Source organism: Salarias fasciatus, unplaced genomic scaffold, assembly GCF_902148845.1.
Source record: "Salarias fasciatus unplaced genomic scaffold, fSalaFa1.1, whole genome shotgun sequence".
In the NCBI taxonomy this organism is placed as follows: domain Eukaryota; kingdom Metazoa; phylum Chordata; class Actinopteri; order Blenniiformes; family Blenniidae; genus Salarias; species Salarias fasciatus.
The window spans coordinates 27,900-51,560 of record NW_021941313.1 but is presented as its reverse complement, the minus strand read 5'-3'; the positions used below and the strand labels follow the sequence as shown (position 1 = coordinate 51,560).

At 44.0% G+C, this 23,661-nt stretch overlaps 1 pseudogene; it reads left to right on the top strand.

Annotated features, from left to right (window-relative positions):
- The first annotated feature begins 288 nt into the window (after positions 1-288).
- The window catches only part of LOC115384785 (obscurin-like), a 51,166-nt pseudogene continuing 27,793 nt past the window's right edge, over positions 289-23,661 (top strand).

Genomic DNA, 23,661 nt, shown 5'->3' with positions numbered 1-23,661 from the left:
AATTGCATGGTCTTCATCATTTCTCCCTTTTCTGTGAAAACCACATTTAAAAGTATTCAGCTTAATCAAATTTTTATCTTGAACAAATTACCTTAGTTTCATTCACTGAAATAAATGTGTTTTGTTTGTACTGTAGTATTGTATCAATGAACTAATATGATTTTACTTTTTAAATTTCAATTAAACTATATTCAGTTATCATTTTTGCCAGATGATTTAATGAATCCAATCAAGCTTGTTTATGTGTTTCGTATTGCTTTGTTTTGTTTTTTTCGATTATTTCTCCAGATGAACCAGCAAAGTTCCTGAACAAAGCCAGAGGGACGATGGGAATGTCCTCTTCCCTGAAAGGCGATCTGGAGCTGAGCTGCGAGGTCTCGCCTGCCAGCGCCGCTGTGGTGTGGAGGAAAGACCAAGTGGAGATCATCGAGGACCAAAGAACCACCTTCATCTCCAAAGGGACTCAAAGGAAGCTCGTGATCAAAAACGCCAAGAAGAGCGACGAGGGCCACTACCTGCGAGACGGCGGCGGACAAAGTCACATTCCAGGTCAAGATCAAAGGTGAGAGAGAGCAGGAAACCCAGAAAACTCAGCCGTAGTGAAGCCCGAATGAACCTCATGTTCTTCTGTCTCAGAAACCGCAGCCGTCTTCTCCAAAAAGGAGGCGGTGCAGAAGGAGGTGAAGGCCTCCCTGTCTCAGAAAGCCTCCCTGAGCTGCACCGTGTCCGACAGCAAGACCGAGGTCAAGTGGTACAAAGACGGCAAGCAGCTGATTTCCAGCCGGACCGTGTACTCCGAGGTGAAGGGGAACACTCGCCTGCTGGTGATGGAGAAGGTGGAGAAGAGCGACGCCGGAGAGTACACCTGCGAGGCCGGAGGAGAGAAGCTGGTCTTCAAGGTGGCCGTGTCAGGTAGGAAAGCTTAGATCAGTCTCTATGTGCAAAGGAACTCGAAAAAAATAAACAAATTTCAACTCTCTTACCGGGGAGGGTTAGAAAAATGAATATTGAATGAGATAATTAAAGATATATTAATTCAATGTGAAAACGTAATGACTTTCTTCTCCCCTCACAGACCTTCCTGCTTCTGACCTACAGCCGAAATCTGCCTTCTCCAACAAGGAGTCGGTGCAGAAGGAGGTGAAGGGTCTCTGTCTCAGAAAGCCTCTCTGAGCTGTGAGGTGGCCGACTCCAAGACGGAGGTCAAATGGTACAAAGACGGCAAACTGCTGACTTCCAGCAAGACGATTCACACCGAGTCCAAAGGAAAGAGCCGTCAGCTGATGCTGGACAGCGTGGAGAAGAAACGCAGGAGAGTACATCTGTGAGGCCGGGACGAGAAGCTCAAGTTCAGACTGCAGGTGGAAGGTAGGATCAACATTATCAAAAATTAACACTTAACACTTAACTGCATTTCTAGTTACCAATTTCAACAATAGTAGATTGAACTACTTAGTACTTATTGATTGGAGGAAGATGCTCTATAATTTGGATGTTAACTGAAGTCTTGCTGCAATAATGGTAATGTATTTAGTTTGTTTTGCACTTTACATTTAAGAAAATCTCAAAGTGCTACAAACAACAAAATAAAGCTAAAAACATCAATATGAAACACTTGAAAAAACAATAAAAGTCAGTAACAATGGTAAAAAAAAAAGTTTGTTTTTGTTTTTAACATTTTTAAAGACATTTAAAATCACACTACAGAAATTAATCTATTGATGTAAGCCAAAGAAAAAAGCATCTTGGATTCAAACCTTTCATTGTTCTGTTTCAATTACAGTCTGTAAGCTTCATGCCCCTATTTTTCAAGAGCAAAGAACCAACAGAGATTCCAAGAAGCTCAACATCTCAGGTTATACAACACTATGAATTTCTTATTATTCACATTGACTTTTGGTGTTGCCTCCAGAGCTCCAGGTCCAGTCAGGCTTCTCCAACAAGGAGTCGGTGCAGAAGGAGGTGAAGGCGTCTCTGTCTCAGAAAGCCTCTCTGAGCTGTGAGGTGGCCGACTCCAAGACGGAGGTCAAATGGTACAAAGACGGCAAACTGCTGACTTCCAGCAAGACGATTCACACCGAGTCCAAAGGAAAGAGTCGTCAGCTGGTGCTGGACAGCGTGGAGAAGCAAGACTCAGGAGAGTACGTCTGTGAGGCCGGGACGGAGAAGCTCAAGTTCAGACTGCAGGTGGAAGGTGAGTTGGATGAAAGCGCTTCTTATGTTCAGGGTTTTCAGTGGATTTCGAAATACATTCAGTGGATTTGAAGTGCTTTTATGATGCACAGATTGGATGACACTATAGATTTTGTTGTTTTGTTACAATAGCAATAAAGATATTCGATTATATTCCACTACAAGAAACTGATTCACAAACTAATGATAACATTGACATTGAAGATACTTTGAACTGTCTCTGGTTGTTTTGGACCAATCAGTATTGGTTGTTTGTCAGAAATAAAATCTATCTCCACATGTGATCCAGAATGGTGGAGTAAATGTCCACTTCCTTGGAGAAGCACGTAATTATAAAGAGTGAACAGCACACACTGAATCCTTCTCACCATGTTCAGATCGACCTACTACCACCAAAGGTCACACCCACAGTAGCAGCAATTCAGAACAGTTGTATTTTCCCGTTTACACCGAGATGCGTTAGAACTTTTTCAAAAGTTAAATCTTGGAAGCTGTTTCAAAAAGTTTCATATTCAGGACTCCAAGCAGCATTGTGTAAACACTAACAGACAACCAAAAAGCAATGAAAGTTTTCTGTTTTCACTCTAGAACGATGTTGTGTACACGGGGTCTAACTAAACAGTGTGGAACTTTTGGTATTTAATTTTTTTTGGGTCTCACTGAAATTTTCATATTTTAATGATCTCAGGTTTCTGTTCATGGACCAGAGACGGTGGAATAAACCTCCTCCTCTGTTAAAAGAAGGTTTCTCCTCAATATGGGCCTAAAACCTGACTTCATGGTCAAATAGACCAAAATTTAAAGATAATGATTATAATATTAGACTATATGTGACTGCTTTCAAGAGCAAAGAACCAACAGAGACTCTCAGGAGTTTAACACTTCAGTTTATACAACAATGAACTTATTATTCACATCAGACTATCTGGTGTCGCCTCTGCAGAGCTCCAGGTCCAGTCAGGCTTCTCCAACAAGGAGTCGGTGCAGAAGGAGGTGAAGGCGTCTCTGTCTCAGAAAGCCTCTGAGCTGTGAGGTGGCCGACTCCAAGACGGAGGTCAAATGGTACAAAGACGGCAAACTGCTGACTTCCAGCAGGACGATTCACACCGAGTCCAAAGGAAAGAGCCGTCAGCTGGTGCTGGACAGCGTGGAGAAGAAAGATGCTGGAGAGTACGTCTGTGAAGCCGGGACTGAGAAGCTCAAGTTCAGACTGCAGTTGGAAGGTGAGGCGTGGATGAGAGCACCTCTTGCAGGAATCTGATTCACAAACTGATGATAATGAGAAGAAGTGGTGATATGTGCATTGAGGCCAAAACTCTCACTTGTTTTATAACTAAAGGATGACTTCCTGGTCAGTTGAGAGCTCCCAGGCTCTTATGCTAAAGACAAATCTAAATTCGGCGGAACAAGACAAGTGAGACATAAAGCTAACAGGACCCAGATGCAGAGACCTTCCACTCTGTGTGATATTCACTGTCCCAGCATGCAGCTGAAACCTGCAGCAGCTTTCATGGTGCAGGGTTCATTTTGGGGAAACCAGACAATTGTGAGCATACCGTCGTGCAGATTACAAACACTTGAATAAATGTTTTCATTGGCTGAGAGACAAAATAATGTACTTTGGAAATTTTCTTTAAATGATAAATTGCCTTTTTTTTTTGGTAACATCACTGATATCTCACTGGAAATTGAATCAGGTCAACCGGACTTGGTCATCCGTCTTCAAGACATTTCCTCTCTTATCCAAGTGGTTTTGTCAGTTCATGCTGACTGATCAAACGAAAAGGTGTGGAGGACCCCGGTATTTAAACTTTATGGGTGTGTCACCCAAAGTTCATATGCCAATAACCTCCAGTTTCTCAGTGAATGGGCCGTTGGAACCCAGTTCTTGACATTCTCTTGTGTTCTTTAATGACCTTTAATGCGATCGTTGGAGTAACATGGAGTTCAACGGAAAGCACCTGAGATTGACCATGACTCTGAAATAGGATTATTTAATTTCTTTGGCAGAAAAGACAGAACAGAGTTAATAATGAAGGAGAGATTGTGGTATAGACCTTCTCGTTAAGCTAGGGTTTTCACCAATGTAGGGCTTAAAGTTGACGTCATGGTTAAATATCAGACTGCGGTTCTCGACTTGTTCACTTCATTCATTCACATGAGACTGTTGCTGCCTCTGCAGAGCTCCAGGTCCAGTCAGCCTTCTCCAACAAGGAGTCGGTGCAGAAGGAGGTGAAGGCGTCTCTGTCTCAGAAAGCCTCTCTGAGCTGTGAGGTGGCCGACTCCAAGACGGAGGTCAAATGGTACAAAGACGGCAAACTGCTGACTTCCAGCAGGACGATTCACACCGAGTCCAGAGGAAAGAGCCGTCAGCTGGTGCTGGACAGCGTGGAGAAGAAAGACGCTGGAGAGTACGTCTGTGAGGCGGGACGGAGAAGCTCAAGTTCAGACTGCAGGTGGAAGGTGAGGCGTGGATGAGAGCGCTTCTTACTAGAAACAGATTCATGAGCTGACTATAATGAGAAGTGGTGGCAAAACAGTGGAGATTAACTGTCAACATGCAAACAACACACTTGTTTTTGCGTCAGAAAAGTTTTGCGGTTACATGATGCTTTGAAAGCAACGTCTCTTCACAATGAAACAGCAGACACACTGAATAAGATGTAGTTAGCGAGCCAGACCACCACTTGACACTGTTGGTTGTTTTTGTCATGAAAACACGCACACATTTTCCTCTGTCTACGCGGACATGAGTTTGACATTGCACTTTCACATCTGTTGCTGACAGGAAGACTGAGTCATTTCAGGATTATCGCATCACTCCCTCCATAGTAAACAGGAGTTTAGTGAAATAGCAACATTGAGGAAAATACCTTTGGTTCCACTGAGGCTAACAAAGTAATGAGTCCAGTCACACATAAGACAAGCTAATCGACCACTTAAGGCTACTAATCATTTACACTGTGCCTTGAATGTGTGGAAAACACGGCGTCATCTCCGTATATACCAACTGTTATCACCTCTGCAGAGCTCCAGGTGCAGTCGGTGCAGAAGGAGGTGAAGGCGTCTCTGTCTCAGAAAGCCTCTCTGAGCTGGGAGGTGGCCGACTCCAAGACGGAGGTGAAGTGGTACAAAGACGGCAAACTGCTGACTTCCAGCAAGACGATTCACACCGAGTCCAAAGGAAACAACAGGGAGCTGGTCCTGGACAGCGTGGAGAAGAAAGATGCAGGAGAGTACGTCTGTGAGGCCGGGACGGAGAAGCTCAAGTTCAAACTGCAGGTGGAAGGTAGGAGACTTGAAGAGCTGTAACGAGTTTAACAGAGTTACCGTCGTATGGTGTTGCATTCAGTAATACCAAACTGCAACCCAGATTTCAGGTATCTGTACTCCTTGTCTTTGATACATATTGTGACACTCTTTCCTACATCGGAATATAAATATCTATAGAGAAAAATATCTGTGGTTAATTATCACTGGTGCCTTTAAACAACCACACTAGTTTGGTTCTGTTTAGTTTTCTAGTTATCTTTCTGTTACATTCATTTTCAAGTATGAGATTTTCTGTTTGTTGTTTTTCATTTCCAGTCCGTTGGAAAGCATTCAAACCAATTTTTTTTATTCCCAGAAGCTCAGGCGGGTTTCTCCAACAAGGAGACAGTCCAGAAGGAGGTGAAAGCTCCTCTCTCTCAGAAAGCCACTCTGAGCTGCGAGGTTTCAGATCCTAAGATGGACGTGAAGTGGTACAAAGATGGAAAGCTGCTCACCTCCAGCAAAGCAGTCCACATGGAGTCAAAGGGAAAGATTCGTGAGCTGGTGATTGAAAAGATGGAGAAGAAAGATGCTGGAGAGTACACCTGCGAGGCTGCATCTGAGAAGCTGGTGTTCAAACTGCAGTCCTCTGGTAAAACGGATAAAAATCATAAATTCAATCAGCTGGTTTTTGTCAAAAGCTCTGACGGAGCTTTTTCTTTACAGATGCAGCAGTTAAGTTCCAGAAGAAGTCGGTGAAGGACTCGTACACCGTCCAAGCAAGTGAGAGCATTGTTTTGAGCGCGGAGGTGACGGCAGAGAGCGCCACCGTCAGGTGGTTCAAGGACGGCGTGGAGCTCAAGCAGAGAGCAGCAAGTACGAGATGAAGAAGGATGGCTGCTCGCGGACGCTGATCGTGAAATCCAGCGAGAGCAAGGACAGCGGCTTGTACTGCTGTCAGACCGCTGACGACAAACTGGACTTCAAAGTCCAGGTCAAAGGTGGGTCAGAGGTCAGATTAGTGGTCAGACACAGGTTCACGTTTTTCAGCTGCAGTCTGTTTTACGATTGATTACTGTCTCGTCTTCATTATTTTTCTCTTTTTTTCTTCATTATGCATGAGTTTTTATCTGATTATAAGTCCATTTTGATTGTTTTTGGACTGTTAGAGCATCACTATCTTTTGAAACTAGTATACGAGTATATCTGGTCACTAGCAGGTCTTGCAGTTCATCTTTTCTTCTGTAAATTTTGCTTTTTTAACTTTTGTCATACTTCCTATATTCGGATTGTTTTTATGAGTTTCTTTCTTATTATTAATGGTTCTGACAAGCTTTGTGTTTTCAGATTGATGCTATTTACTACAGTTTTTAGTTTTCTGACTGTCAGAGCTGTGATGGCCTCTGCTGATGTTTGTGTTTGATTTATTTATTTTCAATCAGATGTGGGTTTAAAGTTTGTCGTTCCATTGAAACCTGCGTCGGTGGAGCTGGGAGGAATGCTCAGTCTGATGTGCGAGTTGAATCAGACCACGGGGACGTCGTGTGGAAGCGTGACGGCCGGGAGATCAAACCCGGCGGCAGGTCAAGCATCAGGACAGACGGGGCAAAGCGAATCCTCACTGTGACCGGCATGGCCAAAGAGGATGAAGGAGAATACAGCTGTGAATGTAGGAACGATAAGACCTCAGCTAAAGTCTCCTCTAAAGGTAATCAACCTGTCAGACTCCAAAATGTAACAATTTTTGCCTAAAAACTCTTTATTTATGTCTTTAATGCTAGAATAAAAAAATTAACAAACATCTGAGTTGAAGAGTGCAGGTATTTCTGGTATCTCATCCTATCAGTGTGTTTCTTCCCTCCAGCACCGCGAGCGGTGAGGTTCACCACCAAACTGAACAACGTGGCTGCGACGGAGGGAAAAGATGCCATTTTCAAGTGTGCCGTCAACCCGTCGGACGCCAGCGTCAAATGGTTCCACAACGGCGCCGCCGTCACCGCCGGGTCCAAGTACAAGCTGGAGCACGGCGGCGGCAGCCACTCGCTCACCATCACCTCCGTCACTCCGAAGGACGGAGGGGAGGTCAGCGTGGACGCCGAGGGCAAGACCTGCCAGGCCTCGCTGCAAGTGCAACGTAAGAGTCTCCTCCGAACGTCTGTCCCTGAAGGGTGTCTGCTGCTCCTCACCGCGCTCCGCTCCTCCTCCAGGTGAACCCGTGACCTTCAAGAAGAAGCTGGAGAACCTGACAGCGGAGGAGCAGAGCGAGGTGAAGCTGGAGGTGGAGCTGAGCAAGGCGTCGGAGGAGGTGCGGTGGATGAAGAACAGCGTGTGCTGCAGGCCGGAGGCAATGTGGAGATCCGCGTGAACGGGGTCAAGCAGGCGTGGTCTTCAAGAGCGTCACGCACGCAGACCGAGGTTTCTACTCCTGTGAGACTCTCGACGACAAGACGCAGGCCAAACTCACTGTGGAGAGTAAGAGCCACACACAACACACAGTTTGGATCTACAAAACTTGGTCAGATCATTGTGTTAACACAGGCTCCAACACCATTCTCATTCTCTCAGTGAAGAAGATTGAGGTGCTGAAGCCTCTGAAGGAGACCAAGGCTCATGAGACGGAGACAGTGACTATGGAGGTGGAGCTCAGTGTGGCTGACGTGGAGGGATCGTGGACCAAAGACGGGGCCAAGCTGAAGCCCGGGGACAACGTCCGCCTCACGGCTCTGGGAAAGAAACACGCTCTGACATTCTCCAACCTGAAGATGGAGGACGCAGGCCTGGTGTCGTTCACCGCAGAGGGAGTCCACACCTCAGCCCGACTCATCGTCACGGGTAAGACTGCAGAGTCCGGGCCGAACAGTCCATTTCTTGATTTAATAGGTAGAGAGTATGTTGAAGTGAAAACAGTCATTTGTAGTGGAGACAGAAAGTCTGGGTGCAGTCTGACGATACATGAAAAAGCTGCTTCACTTAACCGCTGCCCTTGATTGCTCACTGTTTATCCTCACATGTTCTGATCCCACAGAACCGCCTGCCATGATCTCCAAGCCCATCATGGACGTCAGTGTTCCCGAGAAGGAGAAGGCGACGTTTGAATGTGAAGTGTCCAGAACAAACGCAGACGTCCGATGGTTCAAGGTGAGAAATATTTAATAAAGACGTCCTGCAGAGTGAAACGCCGGTGTCTGGCTCCTCTGTGACGACCTGATCCGTGACTCTGCAGAACGACGCGGAACTGAAACCGGGGAAGAACGTTGGCATTCACTCCGTGGGCCGGAAACGCACGTTAATCATCAGCAGATGTTCTTCTGAAGATGGCGGCACCTACATCTGTCGCACCGCCGATGACAACACCTCGGCTAAGCTCACCGTGAAAGGTAATCGCCGTTATTATTCTGCAGAAACCGCTCCGGTGTGCGTGCTCGTACGTCGTCTTCTGAGAGTCTGAGCCGTTGTGCCCCCTGCAGCGAGAGACGTGAAGATTGTGAAGAAGCTGGAGGACGTGGAGGTGATGGAGAAGGAGAGCGCTTCATTTGTCTGTGAGATCTCACACGATGAGGTGGAGTGCCAGTGGTACAAAGGCAGCGCAAAGATCAAAGCCAGCGACAATGTGAAGTTGAGACAGGAGGGTAAGTAAGACAAAGTGTTACAGAGTGCAGAGCCTGGTTGCATTTTTTGGAGGTCCGTTTACACAACAGCAGTTTTCAGAGCCAGGGGTTTAAATAACTGCTCATTCAATTAAATTCAATTGAAGAAATATCCCATATATCCATCTGTAAAATTCAAAGCCCTATTATTGTTATTATTACCATTTTGACAGTTTTGTTTTAGCCAACAGTTAGCCATAAGCAGCCCAATTCCTTTTCCAGGCAGAACCTACGTGTTGCTGTTCAGATCTGTGACCATTGAAGACATGGGTGAGATTAAATTTACAGCTGAGAAGGTTTCATCAACGGCGAAGCTCAAAGTCAAAGGTAAGTCAAAACAACAAGTCACAGCTACCATGAACTGTACCGTCCGCACTGCTGCATGGTGTCTGTTCACCTTCGCCGTGTTTAACGTGTCTGCAAATGGATTATTTCTGTTGACCCTATAAACAGCTGTAAGAAAGGGACGCATTTTCATTGATATCAATAAAGGAAAACCATTTTTATGTAGAGTTTCGATAATTTTTATTTGCAACCATTTCTCTGAATAGACTTTGTCAATTTCCATTAATATTTCTTAGTTTTGTGACCCAAATGTAAAACTTTCCACGTTTTGTAGCTGGTGTCTTTTCTAACAGTGGTGAAGCTGTCGTGATAGAAAAGCCATTTGCACCTTGCATGCACAGTGTTGTTCCTCATTGAGACCTGATGGTGAAATAAACACTCAAAAAAGCCAACAATAACAGCAGCAGGTCTGAGTTTTGCCTGCTGAGGCTCGAAAATGGTCTCCAGAGGGTTTGCAGAATTTGAATGTTGAAAACTTCCACATGTGAAAATCACCCCAGACAGACAGGTTACGTTGAATTGACCTCATGTTGCTGTAAACTGCAACTCCTCGCCTTGTTTCTATGTCAGTGCCCTGTAGAATCTGAACAGACGCTGACATACAAACAACCCGCTGACTCTGTCTAATGAGCTGCATCAGCACAAGGTCGTGCTATTTGCTTCAGCTTTTGAGACTAATGAATCATCATGTTGTGGCTTTAACATGCACTATATGGACAAAAGTATTGGGTCGCATCACTTGATTGAGGTATTTGATTCAGACTCAAAGCCACAGGTCTACAGAACCCATCAGCTCCTTTTTATGAGCATAAAGAGCTACCTGGATCTCAGTCTGAGACCCCGCTGAACTTTATGCCTCAGGGTTTGTTTGGAGAACAAGTCAGGGTCATGAAAGTACCTGAGAGATAAAAATACGAAGAATAGAATAGAATTGCATAGAAATCCTTTATTAATCCCAAAGGAAAATAATTTGTACACACAGACACCCTGTTCCTTCCCAGGTTCCTCTAGCTGAGATCTATTGTCTTGTTGGCCAACAAACAAATTGAGATCCCACAGACGAAAGAGGTGAAGTTAGTGGTAATTTGATGTCAGTTTTATTGGCAAGAGAACTCATGCTTGAAAACTTCTAATGGATGATGGATGACTTCAGAGCGAATCATGCAAAAATAATTTTTACCCTCAGAGGAGGATAAGGTTGAGAAATCCAGAACAGACTCTCATTTCTACAACCACTTCCTTGAACTTAATATGGATCACATATTCTATTTTTCATCTCTCATGATCAAGACCCCGGAATGCTGGAGCTCCTCCTCATAGGGACCATTCATCCACCACACTGGAAGAGGGAATATACTAATCTATTCTTTTCAGTCATGTTGTGCCAATTAAACTCAACATTTGCTGAAAAAAAATCCAATATACTGACATGAGAAACATAGGTGACGGAGGAAGGAAGAAGGTTTTTCTTCTGCCTGGAAGGAACCTATTGAGGATTCACTTCAGGCATCAAGACTCTCTGTTGCACTAGTTGGAGTTAGATGATTCTAATAGAGTTGATGTCAGAGACAAAGATTAAAATAGACAAATAAGTCAATGAGACAACAAGATGATTCCACTTCATGACATGGAATAATGTCTGACTATGAAAAGTGAAAAAGAGGAAAAAAATCCTTTTCATTCCAGGACCATGAATTAGTGGTGCTTATCCAGATTTCAATCAGTTTACGTTGACTTGACAGTTCCAGTGAAGTTGGAAGTCCTTATTTGATATATTTAAAAGCACGGCATCATCTGCATAGAGTTATCAGCTTCGCCTTCTGCCTTCTGCGCAGCATCCAAAAGCTTCAGTGTGAAGTGTAGCATGAAGCTGCAGAGGATGAATGAGCTTCTCGTCAATGTCTGAGGATTTAGAACAGGAAGTGTCCCAATACTTCTGTCTGTGCGGTGGGCTCCCACGTGGCACGTCGGTGTGACCACTCGGTTGTTATCGTCACCTCAGAGCTTCCGGTGAAGTTTGTGAAGAAGCTCAGGGATAAGATAGCCATGTATAAGCACCGCGTTCACCTGGAGTGCCAGGTGTCTCGAGCGAGCGCCAAGGTGAGATGGTACAAGAACAAGACGGAGATCAAGGCCGGGAAAAAGTACGAGATCAAGAGTGAGGACGTGTACAGGAAGCTCACCATCAACGACGTGGACTCCGTGGACGAGGACACGTACACCTGCGACGCCGCAGATGACAAGACGTCCTGTAAACTGCTGGTGGAAGGTAACGCGGTGGCTCATCACTGTAAACTCAGTGCAGCATTAAACAAGCCATCAGCCTGCAGGTCAATGAGGTCTCTGTGTGTATCTGTGTTCACTTTCTGACTAATGGAAAAACATAAGGTTCTTAACATGAACCTTATTGTAACAAACCTGAACCATTTCTTCTTTTAACACAGGATGCACTGTCTCTGCACCATTTCTGTGAAAAAAAACAAATAAACAAACAAAACTTAACAGATGCTGGTAACGCTTCCTTTACAGTACGGTAATTACCATGTATTAACATGGTAATTGCAAGGTAAGTACCATGTAATAAGGAGAAGTTACTGTAAAATTACCATGTAATTACAGGGTAACTATGTTGCTAATTACCTAGTACTTTTAGAGTAATTACCAAGCCAATTCCAGGCAAATACCAAGTAACTACCTGGTAGTAAGTATTAATTACTGGGTAATTATAATGTATATAGCAACTATGTCGGTAATTGCCAAGTACTTACTAAGTAATTGCTAAGTAATTACCATGTAATCGTTGGGAAATGTAGACTTTTTACTAGGTATTACTAGGTACTGCTAGGTGTGTACGCTATGTATTTCCCTATTAGTCAAGTGTTTTTTACTACTTACCTGGTAACTTCTTAGTATTTCCCAGTAACTGCAACATTTACCTGGTAATTACGGTTGAACTGTAGACTACTGCAAAAGGAAGTGAGGCCTGTTTCCACACTATTACCTGGTAACTACTTATTCGTTACCCAGGAACTGCAAAAATACCTACCTGGAAATTACATAGTTATTAAAGTAGATTTGTACTGTAAAAGGAAGTGAGGTCTGTTTCCATGGTATTACATGGTAATTACTCATTTATTACCCAGTAAATAGAAAAATATCTACCTGGAAATTACATAGTTATTAAAGTGGATTTGTACTGTAAAAGGAAGTGAGGTCTGTTTCCATGTTATTACCTGGTAATTACTCAGTATTTAGCCTGTTACTCGGAAACTTTCACATACCCCACACACTTGTACCAAAAATGCAGCAAACCCCATCAGTGTCTGTGATACAGTGTCTGAACAGCACACTGTATCTGTCAGGAGATCAGAGTTTCCATCAAAAACCACCATCACCAGCCATCACATTACATGAAGATGAACGCATTATTATTACACTTCCTCACTCCAAACACCTCACTGTGACAGACATGCAAAAACAAGAGAGCTGCCAAAGATAAACATTTTAATCAAATGGAGTTCAACTTCTTATAAACAATTTACAAAACAGTGCACATTTTCAGCAGTCAGGCACCTTTTTTTTTTTAAGAAACAGAACAGATTTCTTTTGCAAAAAACAAAATACAAATAACAGTGATAAACAATCACTATAAATCAACATTAATAAGTACACTGCTCCAGTCTTGTGAATTCACATCATGTGTTTTCTGCAGACCCGTCTGGTCTACAGGAACCCTTGACCTCCATCATCCCGAATACCCAGGACCGCCGTCGCCAGGTGTTGTCACGTTGTCCACGTCCAGACTTGTACCTCCCTCGGCGAGATGAAAACGAGGACAGCACAACTGTTCCTTCTTAATGCTCAGGGTTTATTCACTTTAACACCCAAACCCCAAACGTGAGAGCTGAAAACATACAAATATACATATTAATAAACAGAAACTTACACAATAAACAAATATACACATTGCACAAAACACAAATATCTTTAAACCTTCAAACATACACATGAAACCGACATTACAACCGAATCATTCACCCAAGCCTGAACATGAGACCACAGCCACCCAGCACCAGCTGCAGAGCTCCACACTACCACCACGATAATGATCAATAAAACACCAAGAAAAGGAAATATACTCACCTTACTGGCTGCTTCACATTGTAAGCCGTTTGTTTTTGCTCTTTTTACATACTTTTTGGAGCGTTTTCCCTCTCTCGCCACGTTTGTGTGCACCACTTAATGTGGTCCTACCCGGAACGTCTGCAGAGGGATAGTTCCGCCACTCAGTGACATTTATATTTAAGAAATTTCGGTTCTGCCTCGACTGAGAGAAAGCTTATTTATGGCAGAACGTCTGCAGACACTTGGTGATATAGTGATATTTATATTTAATTAAATTTCGGTTCCCACTCTAATGAGAGAAAGCATGTTTACGGCGGAACGTTCCGGGTAGGACCACATTAAGTGATGCACAGATAAACGCGGAGAGAAAAATAAGAACAAAAAACTCCGTGAAAAGAGCAAAAACAAACGGCTTACCTCCTTTACAGTGTGAGGCAGCCAGTGAGGTGTGTATATTTTCGTTTTTCTTGGTGTTTTATTGATCATTATCGTGGTGGTGGTAGTGTGGTGGCTCTGCAGCTGGTGCTGGGTGGCTGTGGTTCAGGCTTGGGTGGATATTTCGGTTGTAATGTCGGTTTCATGTGTATGTTGAAGGTTTAAAGATATTTGTGTTTTGTGCAATGTGTATATTTGTTTATTGTTTAAGTTTCTGTTTATTAATATGTATATTTGTATGTTTTCAGCTCTCGCGTTTGGGGTTTGGGTGTTACAGTGAATAAACCCTGAGCATTAAGAAGGAAAAGTTGTGCTGTCCTTGTTTCCATCACTGCGAGGGAGGTACAAGTCTGGACGTGGACGACGTGACAACACCTGGCGACGACGGTCCTGGGTATTCGAGATGATGGAGATCAAGGGTTCCTGTAGACCAGAGGGGTCGACAGAAAACACATGATGATGTGAATTCACAAGACTGGAGCAGTGTACTTATTAATGTTGATTTATAGTGATTGTTTATCACTGTTATTTGTATTTTGTTTTTTGCAAAAGAAGTCTGTTCTGTTTCTTAAAAAAAAAGGTGCCTGACTGCTAAAAATGTGCACTGTTTTGTAAATTGTTTTATAAGAAGTTGAACTCCATTTGATTAAAATGTTTATCTTTGGCAGCTCTATTGTTTTTGCATGTCTGTCACAGTGAGGTGTTCGTAGTGAGGAAGTGTAATAATAATGCGTTCATCTTCATGTAATGTGATGGCTGGTGATGGTGGTTTTTGATGGAAACTCTGATCTCCTGACAGATACAGTGTGCTGTTCAGACACTGTATCACAGACACTGATGGGGTTTGCTGCATTTTTGGTACAAGTGTGTGGGGTATGTGAAAGTTTCCGAGTAACAGGCTAAATACTGAGTAATTACCAGGTAATAACATGGAAACAGACCTCACTTCCTTTTACAGTACAAATCCACTTTAATAACTATGTAATTTCCAGGTAGATTTTTCTATTTACTGGGTAATAAATGAGTAATTACCATGTAATAACATGGAAACAGACCTCACTTCCTTTTACAGTACAAATCCACTTTAATAACTATATAATTTCGAGGTAGGTATTTTTGCAGTTCCTGGGTAACGAATAAGTAGTTACCAGGTAATAGTGTGGAAACAGGCCTCACTTCCTTTTGCAGTAGTCTACAGTTCAACCGTAATTACCAGGTAAATATTGTAGTTACTGGGAAATACTAAGAAGTTACCAGGTAAGTAGTAAAAAACACTTGACTAATAGGGAAATACATAGCATACACACCTAGCAGTACCTAGTAATACCTAGTAAAAAGTCTACATTTCCCAATGATTACATGGTAATTACTTACCAAGTACTTACTAAGTACTTGGCAATTACCGACATAGTTGCTATATACATTATAATTACCCAGTAATTAATACTTACTACCAGGTAGTTACTTGGTATTTGCCTGGAATTGGCTTGGTAATTACTCTAAAAGTACTAGGTAATTAGCAACATAGTTACCCTGTAATTACATGGTAATTTTACAGTAACTTCTCCTTATTACATGGTACTTACCTTGCAATTACCATGTTAATACATGGTAATTACCGTACTGTAAAAGGAAGCGTTACCCAGATGCTTGCTTAGAAAAAGACACCAATATAGAAGACTTTGTTTCTGTTTGTACATGTCTCTGTGTGTGTTGTATCTGGGTCTGCTTGTGTGTCTGCATGGATGTCTGTGTGGTGCATGTGTGTGTGTGTGTGTGTGTGTGTGGGTGTGAGCGTATGGTGTGTGTGTGTGTGTTCATTTTTTTTTCTGTATATGTGTGTTAACATGTCTATTTTCATCTGCATGTGTGTTTGCTCGCTTCTGCTTGTGTTCATATATGTGATCATGTGCTTGTATGCTTACATGTTCCGTTTTGCGTGTGTGTGTGTGTGTGTGTGTGTGTGTGTGTGTGTGTGTGTGTGTGTGTGTGTGAGTGAGAGGGTGTATAGTCTCATTAGTTTGTCTGCTTTTGTGTATGTGCTTGTCTGTGTGTCTGTTTGTGTGCTCAGTACTGTAGTGTGATAATCCTTAAAATGCAATAAGGACAAATTGTGAAGTGTATAAATTCATACTTTGAAGCAACTATGAAATATTTGGTTTAATTTGTCACTAATGAATAACAGAGACATGATGTGTAAAGCATCCCTACAGCGCAACTGTTAACTGATTTCACTGGATGAGCTCTGCTTCCTGACGCCCCCTGACCTCCGCCGCCCCCACAGAGCAGTCCATCAGCATCGTGCGGGAGCTGAGCCCGGTGGAGGTGACGGAGCCGTTCGCGGCAGTCTTCGAGGTGGAGATCAGCATGGAGCTGGTCAAACCTCCCGTCTGGACCCTGAACGGAGTCGGCGTGCAGGAGGGCGCCGACGTGGAGATGGAGAAGGAAGGCACGCTGCACCGGCTCACCTTCAAAAAGACCAAAGCCTCCATGACGGGAGCTGTGCAGTTCACGGCCGGAAAGAGCAAGTCTACAGCCCAGCTCACAGTGAAAGGTAGCAGAGTCTCATACAGAGTCCCAGAGGGGAAAGACAATCTGTCTGCAAGGGTCAACACTTTGGGAGATACATCTGTTTTAGATATCTTCTTCACATTTGGTCATCTCAACTCTCATTATATTGTATTTATGATGGCAGTCATCTCAACTCAATTGAGGTTAGTTCCTGATTGGTCTTGGAAAAAAGAAAAAAAGCAAGTGATGAATTTTACTTTTGGATTGAGAATTTTGACTTTTCAATTAATCTCAGGTCTGATTGGTTATTGAAAATGTTTTACATGTGAAGAACACATTGTGTCACTTGTGCTCATTGGCTTTTAATGGCTTTGAACACACACACATCACACCACTTTGTAAGGTTTATGGAAAACGTGTGATTTGGGTTAAAATGATCTCTTTTAACCTGGCACGTAGTCGTAATGGCAACAGTAAACATGTCAAAGTGTTGAGAGACAACTTCTCTCAAACCTCACAGTTTAAGGCAAATGTTACAGAAAATGATCATTTCTGATAGGAAAATTGGTTATCTTCCATTCTATGTGGATTCCAAAACAGTCAGATTTCTACTTTAGACACTAGAGGCCTCAGTTTGTAAAACGAAAAAAAAAAAAGGTGGGATTTTTATTCGACTCCATTATAACTGACAGCAAAAGTCAACTCAGTTTATAAAGGCAGTTGATACACAACACACAAACTGTCACTGAAGTGTCTGGAGGGGTCAAACATAACTTAGTACACTAAGATGGAGGCAATGTGAATTAGAGGGCGCGCCAATTTTTTTTTTTTTTTTTAATTTTATATTTGTTGAATTTAGTTAGTTTTATGTCCACTTTGAAATTGTTGAAGATGTTTTATTTCAACATTTACAGCAGGAACATTCTAACCAGACTGTCATTTGAACTACGGTTTCTTGTTAAAATGTGTTTGCTGAGCATTTTTACTCCCTGACATTACATTTACTGGCTGACTCTTAAAGTCTCATCTCACAATGTGTCCTAATCCAGAGCGTCCCCTGGAGATCGCGGAGCCCTCAAAGACGTGAAGGCGAAGGAGAAGAGCTCGGCCATACTCAGCTGCAAGTTCTCTGCTCCGCCCAAAGACGTCAAATGGTTCAGAGGGTCGGTTCCTCTGTCAGCCTCCGACAAACACAACATGAAGCAAGACGCCACGCGGGCGCAGCTGACCATCCAGAGGCTGACGGAGGAGGACAGCGGGGAGTATAGCTGTCAGTCCGGACCCGCCGAGACGAAGGGAAAACTCACAGTAGAAGGTACAAAAGGATAGAAAACATGATAACCAGTCGTCATGAACCAACACTGACCGCTTTACTCTTCCCTTTCAGTGCGCGACATTCAGATCACAAAGCACCTCGCGGATACGCAGGTGGACGAAGACGGCGACGCCTCCTTCACCTGCGAGGTGAACTACGAGGACGAGGAGGCGCAGTGGCTCCTCAACAACAAGCCTCTCTGCACCAACGAAGTGAACTCCATCAGCCACGAAGGCAAAGTTCACCGGCTCGTGCTGAAGAACCTGGCGCCCCAGGACGGAGGAACCATCACCTTCCAGGTCCGCAAGGTCAAAGAGTCGGTCACGCTCAAGGTCAAAGGTGAGGACTTTTACTCTTTTAAACAAGGTTTGTGTACATTTTCAATGACATCAACGCTTTACTTTCAATTCTAATGTCTTCCTTTGGCAATCAGAAGTTACATGAAAACGCACTGGTATTGGTATTGGTTTTTCTAAACTAAAAAATACAAGAAAATCATTTTACAGAGCTTCACATTTATTAAACAAGACAATTTTTTGGTCATCAAGTTCACAACAAAAGAAAACAAAAAAGACACAAACAGAATACAGTTTTTTAGATGTTACAAGAATAAAAATGACTTGTGGAGTTCTTCAGGGTTCAACTCTGGGTCCTTCTTAGTTTTACTTTACTCTTTCATTCAACAACTGATTAGTCCCCGAAGGGGTGTGGTTGAAGAAGTTCTTTTGATTTTCTCAGTCCTCTTCTAATCTATGTATTTATATGTACTTGTGTGTGAAATATTTAGTCTGGAATCTGCTTTAATTTTTATGATTGTTTTCACATTTAAAAATTTGAATATTAAAAAAATCAGTATCATGTCACTTTTTCCAGACTATATTTTATCATGAATATAAATTCTCTTTGTGGCTTTGGTTCACCCAAAAAGGTAAACATATAACTTTTCCCAAAGTCACTTTTTCCCCTCTGAACTGCAGAAAAGCGTGCGGAGTTCCTGAAGTCTCTGGACGATGTCACCGGAGAAGAAAAGGGGATGATAACTCTGGCCTGCGAGGCTTCAAAGCCCAGAGTTTCCCCCATTTGGAGAAAAGAAGGTAAAGTCTTAAAAGCCGGACCAAAATACGAGCTCCTCCACACGGGAAAGTCTCTGGGACTCATCATCAAGGATGTGACCAAAGACGACGCCGGAGAGTACAGCTGCGACCTCGGCACCGAGGTTTCCAAGTCCAAGGTGACGGTCCGAGGTGGGTTTGTCTTCCATGTCAACCAACACTGTCACAGCGTGTTATGTTTCAATCACAATTCCAATATAAAAACCATTGGAAATACATTTGAAAACCATTCTCTGTTACTGCTTCTGAACATCTTTGATAATAAACACTACATAAAGTCATCGTTCTTGCTGTCATTGATGTCTTCTGGCACATCAAGTCTTTTGATTTCATTATTTCTGCCTGCAGAAATCGGCATTGGGATCACGAAGTGGCTGAAGTCGGCCGAGGTGAACGAGGGCGAGTCCTGCAGCTTCGAGTGCATCCTGTCTCGCGAGAGCTCGGACGAGACGTCCTGGACCGTCAACGGTCAGAGCGTTAAAAGTGGCGGTCGCTTCAAGATCTCCAATAAAGGACGCAAATACATGCTGACCATCACGGATGCAAGACCTGCTGACGCCGGAGAGGTGGTGTTCAAAATCAAGGACCTGTGCTCCAAAACCACCTTAGCAGTGGAAGGTAAGATCTGTAACAGTGAGCGAGAAGCTTTCATAGAATGCGAGGTGATATATTCATCGTCCCGTTGCAGGCAAAGCTTCGTCTATATTGAAGGAACTGCAGAACATCAGCGTCGTTCACGGGGAGGACGCCGTCTTCACCTGCGAGGTGACTCAGGCAACCGCCACTGTGAAGTGGGCCAAAGACGGCAAAGCCATCAAAAAGAGCCAGAAGTACGAGCTGAGTCAGCAAGAGAAAGTCGTGAAGCTGACCGTCCGCAGCGTGTCGGCTCAGGACTCTGGAGAGTACAGCTGTGAGGTGGTCGGAGGAGCAACCACCAGAGCCAAGCTGGAAATCAAAGGTGAGGCTGAAGAGGACACATCGCACTTTGGATCAGATTTACTAAGATCCTTCATGAAGGATCGTCGTCAACTCAGGGAAATAGATCGCGCCTTTATTTGTGAGGTCGCGTTCCTGTGGCTGTGAACGGATGTATTTTCTCTGCAGAACCGATCCATAAGTTCACTAAAGTGCTGTCGGACGTCCAGGCGGACGAAAAGAACGCGGTGACGCTGCAGTGCGAGACGGCTCAGAGCCCGTCCGCCGTGGTTTGGCTGAAAGGTCACGCGGAGCTGAAGGCCGGCGGCCGATACCAGATGACGCAGAAGGACGGCGTCCTGACTCTCACCATCAAACAGCTGGAGGAGAAAGACACCGACATCTACACCTGCGACGTGGGCACAGCCAAGAGCATGGCCAAAGTCACAGTCAAAGGTGAGAACGCTCAAAAGTTCCCCTCGGCTTTCTGGGTAAGTTTCTGGCCTTTTTTCTGGTTATCCTGAGCTGTGTTTGAAGTAGCACTTCCCTACTGTTTTATCTGTGGATCAAGAGTCTTTGCATTACGCCAATCATAGTTTTGGTTTTCACCTTTGTATAGCCTTCAGGTTGGCACTGGTCAAGAAGAGACAGTTTTCATGTGGTAGATGAATATTACTGCCGAATCGTATATATTTTAGACACTTCATTGTGAACTGCAGAATGGAGTCCCTGATTTGAAATGTTCACTTTTGGATTTGATGTCTGTTTGTGCCTCTTCGAGTTCGTTTGCCTGGAAAATGTTCGTTGGGCCTGATGTTTGGTTTCCTTCACATTTCAATAGTGAGATGGAAGTATGGATGTTGCTTGAGTTGACAGACAGTTGGCTGCATTTTGTTTTGCTCTTCAGTGTTTTCATCGTGCTTCACTTCTATTCATAATTGTGGCTTGTTTACCGCTGATGGACACGTCTCTTAACTAAACTTGATTTTTACTCAAGATGAGTGTGTTTAGTTAGACTCGGGATGTATTTCTGATTGTTTACATGTAGCTGTAGGAGTCTTTCTTCATAGATTATTGAATTCCTGCAGCAGTAGATTAATTTACACATACACAGGTAACCTTGTGAGCATGTTTCTTAATTGTGTGATGAAGCTTAACTACCTGGTAAAAAGCCCCCTCCCATGCAGACTAAGGGAGATGGTGCACACTCCACACTGAGAGAACCATGAATATTAACCCCTGAGTCACCATGCAAACCGCTTCAAAAGAATTCAACAACTCCGAGCCGCACGTCATCAAAATCCTGAGTCAGCAGACTCTGCACGGACTCCTCGTGTCTGATGTTCTGGAACCTTGAAACTTGTTGCTTGTGTCCTCGGATGTGGATGAGTCCATTAACAGTCTGGATTTATTGTTTAAAATGCTGCAAATGAAGCGATCGTGACAAAATCTGCTGTGTGTTTCCTGTCAGAATGTGTCGTTACTGTCGGACCTGCTTTGTTTTGTTTCCGTTTTTTTGCACATCCACAGAATGAATGCCATCTGTCAGCACGACACACACGCAAACACACACTGTGTTGTTCATGCATTTTTGAGAAGACGTTATTCTTGGAATGAGGATTGAGGTTTTTTTTTAGAGTGAATTGTGAAGATGCATGACCGAGAGGTGTCACTTCAACTCATCCGTCGTCATCATCGTCTTTCTCTTCATCACCATCATCATCATCACCGCCCGTGGTCATCCTTCACCACCAGGATCAAGCAGCTGTGTGTGATAACGTGCTGACTGTGCGTCTGATTTTAGCGCCGCCGGCCTCCTTTACCGAGAAGCTCAAAAACCAGGAGATGAAGGAAGGAGAGACGGCGACGCTCCGCTGTCAGTTATCCAAACCTGCAGCTGGCGTCCAGTGGAAGAAAGGCTCCGAAGCTCTCAGACCGGGAGAAAAGTACGACATGAAGCAGAAGGAGACCTCGTGCCTGCAGATCAGGAACCTGCAGGTTGAAGACGGCGCCGAGTACTCGTGTGTGTGCGGGGATGAGAAAACAACAGCAAGCCTGAAAGTCACGGGTACAGGAGTCTCACGTCCGTCGCCCTCTGTTGTCTCTTTATCATGTCGACGCCTGATTCTGACGAACTTGCTTGTGCAGCGTTACCGCCGACCTTCATCCGGCCGCTGCAGAGCCAGGAGGCCGAGGAGGGAGGCAGCGTGACTCTTCGCTGTGAGCTCTCTAAATCCGGAGTCCCAGTGGAGTGGAAGAAGGGATCCGATGTCCTGAAGGCCGGAGAGAAGTACCAGGTGAAGCAGGAGGCCTCAGTGAGCGAGCTGCTCATCGACAAGGTGCAGCCAGGAGACAGCGGAGACTACAGCTGTGTGTGTGGAGAGCAGAAGACCACAGCCAGCATCAGCATCAAGGGTAGGAGGAGGACGTCGGACGAGTCTCGCTTGACCAAAGCTTTTTTTTACATTTCTATTTTGTGTGGCAGCTTTTCATACATGAGCATCCAAACACATTTGTTTTGGCGTCTACGTATTGTTGTAGAGTCCAGTCTGGCAGTGTGTGTTTGTCTTATTTGGAGGACTTTCCTCTTTAATTCCAATTTCAAAAATATCACTATCTGGGGTGAAATGTAGATTAAAGCAGAATGCATCAACATTGAAATCATTCAACGTCTGCATTTACCACTGTGTGAAAAACTGCACAGGAAAAAAGTGCATCTGCTCCACAACATCATTCAAGTCACAAAGAATTTGTGGACTTCCTACTGTGAGTGAAAGATTCAGAGAATCTGGACACAACAAACAAGATTGAAAACCAAGATGGGATTTTCAGACTTTCAGGAAGAACAGCCATGAATGTGGACAGAAAGCTGAAGTGGAAACCAGGGACACTTCTGAACACCATCATCTGTGAACACTGCTCAGAACCATTGTCTGTGGACACCTCTGACACCCATCACCTCGGGACACCTCTGAAAATCGCCTTTTGTGAACGCTCCTTGAAACCACTGTCCTTTAACACCTCTGGAAACCACAGTCTGGAAACACTTCTGAAACCTGTCATCGATGAACACTTCTTAATCCCTGTTTGTGGAAACTTCTGAAAACCATGGCTCTTGAAGACTTCTGAGAAACAATCTCTGAAGACTTTGTGAGGACCATTGTCAGTGAGCACATTAGAAAAAGATCATCTTCCACCTCTGAAGAAAACTGATAAGTACTATAAAAATGAACTGAAACTTTAAAAAGGGATTTGAATAATTCTCAGGTAAATGCAGACTTTACATGATTTGCACCTCATTGCTTTTTTATGCTTTATTTACATTTTAACCAACGTACAAACTTTATTGTGAGCTGTGGGTTGTATTTGTGTTCTATATTGTCTTGTCAATGCTGCTGCGGCTGATAACTAACTGACCGCTGCCTGCTTAGTCCGACCAGCGACCTTCATCCGGCCACTGCAGAGCCAGGAGGCCGAGGAGGGAGGCAGCGTGACCCTGCGCTGTGAGCTCTCTAAATCCGGAGTCCCAGTGGAGTGGAAGAAGGGATCCAAGGTCCTGAAGGCCGGAGAGAAGTACCAGGTGAAGCAGGAGGCCTCAGTGAGCGAGCTGCTCATCGACAAGGTGCAGCCAGGAGACAGCGGAGACTACAGCTGTGTGTGGAGAGCAGAAGACCACAGCCAGCGTCAGCATCAAGGGTAGGAGGAGGGCTCAGTGAGGCGCGTTAGCAGTTTGTCTTGTTCAGATACACACAGACTTACAACAGCATTAAAATCTGTCTCAGTTAATCAGATTACACATTATAGGTTTGAA